The sequence below is a fragment of the Botryllus schlosseri genome, chromosome 13 (genome assembly GCF_051294905.1).
Source record: "Botryllus schlosseri isolate E-star chromosome 13, Bs_hap1, whole genome shotgun sequence".
Classification (NCBI taxonomy): Eukaryota; Metazoa; Chordata; class Ascidiacea; order Stolidobranchia; family Styelidae; genus Botryllus; species Botryllus schlosseri.
Genome location: NC_137248.1, coordinates 22,603,434 through 22,609,087, shown reverse-complemented (window position 1 = coordinate 22,609,087; position 5,654 = coordinate 22,603,434). Strand labels below are relative to the sequence as shown.

At 43.4% G+C, this 5,654-nt stretch overlaps 1 non-coding gene across 1 annotated transcript; it reads left to right on the top strand.

Moving 5' to 3' along the window:
- Positions 1-5,342: 5,342 nt before the first annotated feature.
- On the top strand, positions 5,343-5,429 carry Trnastop-uca (transfer RNA opal suppressor (anticodon UCA)). Its single transcript has one exon. It is a non-coding gene; the product is annotated as a tRNA-Sec (tRNA).
- Positions 5,430-5,654: the final 225 nt, after the last annotated feature.

Below are 5,654 nucleotides of genomic sequence, written 5' to 3'. Positions count from 1 at the left end.
AGGATCGGGTCTGATATCACCGTGGGATACGCAGTGGCCGAGAAGTCTGAGCATTTTCACTGAAAAAACGGATTTTTCTAGGTTCAGTGTTAAATTACTCAATTTTGCAGCTTCCATGAAGGCCTTCAGACGTCTGTCGTGTTCCTCCTGTGATCGCCCAATGATCGTGATGTCATCAAGATATGCCACCGTACCTTCCAGCTTATTGCGATCGATGAACGTGTCAATGAAACGCTGGAAAGCTGAAACACCATTAGTCACACCAAATGGAACTCTACGAAACTGATACAGCCGCCCATTCGCCTCAAACGCTGTTGGCGGCTTGTCGTCATCCGACAAGGGGATCTGATGGTAGGCGGACTTTAAATCAACAGAGCTATAGACGCTAACTTTCGCTATCTCGTTGACGACCTCGTCAATTTTCGGCAGAGGATATGCGTCCAGATATGTATAACGGTTTATCGTTTGTGAATAGTCAATAACCATCCGTCTTTTATGTCTGTCGCCTTTGGTTACGACAACTTGCGCCCTCCAGGGCGAGGAAGACCTTTTTATTATCCCTTCCCCCAACATTCTCTCAATCTCGGAATTGATGAAAGATTTATCCTGGCGGGAATAATACCTCGATTTTGTTGCTATGGGTTTGCTATCCGGATCAAGAAATCGGAACAGTCTCGGAATCTCGTAGGTTTTTGCAGCGGCGAGGTTGCACTGTCCGACATAGAGTGTATCACGAGGTCCATTAAATTTAAATATCACCTCTTTATGCTGTTCTAGAAACTCGTGTCCCAAGATAACATCGGCGCATAGATTAGAAACGACACCAAAATGAACGTTACGGTATACGCTTCCGGAAATGTTTATGGAAACCGCTACGGCGCCACGCATTTTGGTTACTGCATCTTTTGATGCCAGCCCAACGGTGACATCGCATGGTGTAATCGACAACTTCAGCCGCAACGCCACCTGATAATCTATGTAGTTCTCGGCGGCCCCCGAATCCAATAGCGCATCCAAGTCATTGCCTTCCAAACCAATCGTAATAATTGCACCTTTTAACGAGCTCGGAATCCCAGCCAGAAGCGACGCCACACGTCGGCGGTCCGAATCCTTAATAGGTTCGTCGGAATAAAGCGAATCGCAGTATTTCTTGAAATGCCCGATCTTCCCACATCCAAAGCATTCAGCATCCTTCGCGGGACATAGACTCTTGCGAAAAACATGACGAGTGCCACAATAACAGCATTTCTTCTGGTATTTACGAGTCTTCGAGGTTGAAGCAGCAATGGCAGACAGATCTGGTTTGGTATCGAGTCCGTTGTCATTAGCGCTATCCGCACATACAGATACCTTGGCGACCGATGCCAACGGCTGCTGGTAGTTTTCAGAGAACTTCTGTGCTTTTTCAAGAGTATCAGCAACTTGTGTGGCCTTCTGCAGTGTGAGGTCCTCATACTCTAGCAACCTTTGTCGTATACTTGAAGAGCGCAATCCGGTGATCATTGCATTCATCACGGACTCCTCCGTATACTGTGCTGCCGAAATGTCCTTGAATTCGCATTGCTTAGCCAGAGCATGGAGACTCTGAACGTACTCACATATGGTCTCCGATGGCTGCTGATTCCTTGTGGCTAACTCATGGCGCGCTTAGACAAGATTCTTCTTTTTCACGTACAAGCCCTCAAGAAGTTTCATCGCATCCGTAAAGGTCGATTCTTCCTCAACCAGCGAAAAAGATTCAGCCGACAAGTACCCTGCCATTATACTGAACCTATCGATCTCTGGGTCACCATCTCTTCTAGCACCATCGACGGACGAGAGATACGCCTTTATCATGCGCATCCAGTGCTTGAACTCCTGACCAGCATCATCATCCCTCGACATAGCCTTTAACACGGGAACGCGAATGAGCGTCTGGTTCGACGCCATAGTAGATCTTTTCAGTTAACAAAATTGTGATGACCTTTATTTCACAGAGTAGCCAAGGCTTTTATTAACTGAAAACGAGCACTATACGCAACACAGCTAGGCCAGCAACTATAAGGTAGCAAGAAATGACAAATTAGGAGCGAGACAATATATAGAGGAAAAGACAGGTAATCAAGTAATAATTGGTTTAACTAAATATAAAGGACGAGACAATCGCGCACAAGAATTCACCACAATGAGCAATAAGAAATTTAGCATCCTGAAAGCTGCATACTTAGGAAATCCATGAATTTAATTTCCTTTACATTTTCAAACTTATTGCTTTGCAAGAAAACGTAGGTACAGTTATTGTTTCAAAGAAAAATGCAGGTTACGTACCGTACCGGTAACGTTTTCTATGGGCTGATCAAATCTAGAAGTTATTCTGTTAAAGAATTAGATTGCAAGTCTGGTGTCAATAATTATTATCTCATAACAGTTTGTATGATTTAGAAATAAGAATATCTTTGTATGATTTAGAATTAGAAATATGAATATCTTATGCCGTAGAAGAAGAAGAAGCGTAAAATATCGACTTTACGGCCATAAGAAGATGGAGAATTTGGTGCAGATGGTCCATCGACGAATAATAGGCTGAAACTAAGATCTAAGGAAGTGGAAAAGATGTCTGAAGAGGGGAACGCCATCCATTCAAGTTCCGGGCTAATCTGATGGAGGATTGCCGAATGTCCATCGGTGACATAGTGGACAGTGATACGGTCATAATATGCTGAAACCAGGATCATAAATATGTAGAAAACAGTTCTAAGGATGGGAAAGGCCAACCATGCATGTTCCAGGCTAATTTGACAGAAGATTGCCCAATGTCCATCGATGACATAGCGGATAGTGATACGGTCATAATATCCGGTATGCAGAAACCAGGATCATGAATTTGTGGAAAACATTTCTAAAGAGAGGAAAGGCCAACCATGCGCGCTCCAGGCTGATTTGACAGAAGATTGGCCAATCTCCATTGATGACATAGCGGACAGTGATACGGTCATAATATGCAGAAACCAAGATCATAAATATGTGGAAACCATTTCTGAAGATCTGGGAAAGCCAACTATGCGAGTTCCAAGCTAATCTGGGGAAGATTGCACAATGTCCATCAATTACATAGCGGATATGCGGATACGGTCATAATATGCTGAAACCTCAATCAAAATATGTGGATAATGGAAATTTTGATGCTAGGTTCATACCCTTGTCATGGTGCCGTTAACTCCATAAAGGGCATACGAAGAGTCCTCGAATTAATAACATATACTGCAATGAATGTATTGCCTTGAAAAAATATACCTGTTACTATAAATATATACCTACTCCTCGTATATTGTACAAATTTCTGTCAATGCTAATGTAATATAGTAAGGAAGCAGATTAGAGTATTCTTTTGAAGTTATAGTGAAACTAAAATAATCAATTTGCAAAAAATTCCAAACATTTGGGGATGCGGCCGCATCCGTCGCATACCCCTCCCATACGCTGGTGCTTGACCCCCCTCAGGCTATACGCACTTTACCGCTATACTGCCTATATACATTGGGTGTCCGTTTAGTAAGTCTTTGTCGCCTGAACGCGTGAAGCGCGAGAAATTTCTACAATTCATGACTGAATCGGTTAATATGATCGGGAATTGCATATATATATTGCTATTAATTTTTCCCCTCTCTGTGCTCACGTAATCTGATTTACCGGTAGAGCTGAGTGAGGTATGTTTGAAAAGGTAGGAATCCCTCAATAATGGTTAAACATCTCCAGGTGTATACCCGTTGGCAGGAACGAAACAGCACTTCGTCAGGCCCCCCAAAACAACTTGAGTCATGGGCTTCCATTCGGTGATAAACCGTACCCCATCACGTTGTTCACTTTTACCGCGAAATTATAGTGGTACCGTTTCGTTAGCCAGCGCCATGCGCGAAAATTTTCGATAATCCATGATAAATCGGCCAATAAGATCGGGAATTGCATAGATATTGCTAAGAATTTCCTGTCCTCTCCACTGATATCTACCGGTATAGCTTAGTGAGGTGTCTACGAAACTGTAGTGCCTGTAAATAATAATTAAACATATTCGGGCGGAATTGTTGTTATATTGACTTCTTTACATGATGCTATTTCGTGACCTCCTATATCTGCTATGTCAGAAGATATGGAAATCGTCAAAACGTACCAAACTCAAAGACGCACATGATTTCATATTGGTATTTCTTCACTGGCAAATATTTTTTTCCTTGCGGGATGGCATTTGATCTGTAGCGTTAAGGTCGCCAGGACAAGAACATTTGACGCCAGCCACTGAGGCGCCTATGGACAATTAAACATATATGTAGGCCTATATATATCGAAGTTTTCGGTCAGCACAAGGGCATTCCTTTTCGGCCAAGATCTTCTCGCTGCTGATCGTTCTGGCACACGTCTCGGAGTCGCATGTTACATGGCCTCTAACTTCATATGTCTTGGTGCGTTGTGGCGCAGTAATGGCCGACGCCGAAGTCTCCCATTTCCATAAATCATGCGTATTTTTGTTGGGTGAATGGGACCCCAACATCAAGATACATGAAAATATTAAATCGCGCCACGGGATATCGCCCACGTTGGGAACCACTGGTCTAGGACTTTATACGTCTTGGTGGGTCGTGGCGCGGTAATGGCAAACGCCGATATGCCACTTTATATAAATGTTGCGTATTTTTTCTTGGGGGAAGAGTACCCAATAATAAAGAAATTTGGCAAGATGAAATCGCGCCCAGCGCGAAAAATTTTTGAAAACGCGGAACAAATTTTCCAAAAATACTCCATAATTTATCCTAATTCACGAAATAATTTTGGGCCCCCTTCGAGCTCAGGCCCCCCCAATTGGGGGGTTTGGGGTGCGGCAGTTACGGCCCTGCTTGCAGGTCACACCTGCGTATCACGAACTATCCGAAAATATACAAGATACATCAATTTGGTCGACAGCAGTAACTTGATGACTTGAAATTGAGTCGTAGATTTGCTTCAAGGCAATCCACATTTCTGAAGCGCCAAGTCAAGTCAAGTCATAGGCTACTTGCGAAGTCACTAGAGTCATGCGATAAATTTCACTCGAGTCAAGTCAAGATATTATCCGAGCACAAATTGATGGATATGGTATTAATCGCAATATATCCTGACGTCACTGATTCCGAATGTCTAGATGAGAATCACGTCATCAAAAGCTGCATTACTATCAAATATCAAATTCGGAATTTGCCAGGATAATTGCAGCGTGGCCAGTCAGGTGCCTATTTACGTTCGATCGTTTCTCGCTAATCACTCGACAACCGCAAACGTCAGTAATGTTTGCTCGGCACCATATATATAAGACATGAGTATCGAAACCGATTGCCTGGATGATCTTCAGTGGTCTGGAGTGCAGGCTTCAAACCTGTAGCCGATTAGCGTCGGAGTGGTTCGATTCCACCTTCTGGGCGTCGTGAATACGTTTTTGATATTTGTCAACGAAGCTAGGCGTTCCCCAGTGCCTGGTACTATAACTCGGACTTAACAACATAACTACACCTCCTAACGGCGGTTACTATAGCATGCAATGCCAAAGTAATTGAACTTCATGGTTGGGTGAGCAAGTGAGCACACGATTGTCGTTTACGAAAATACGATAACTCTGCGCGGTAGAGCCGGCCTGGTAAGTGTTTCTT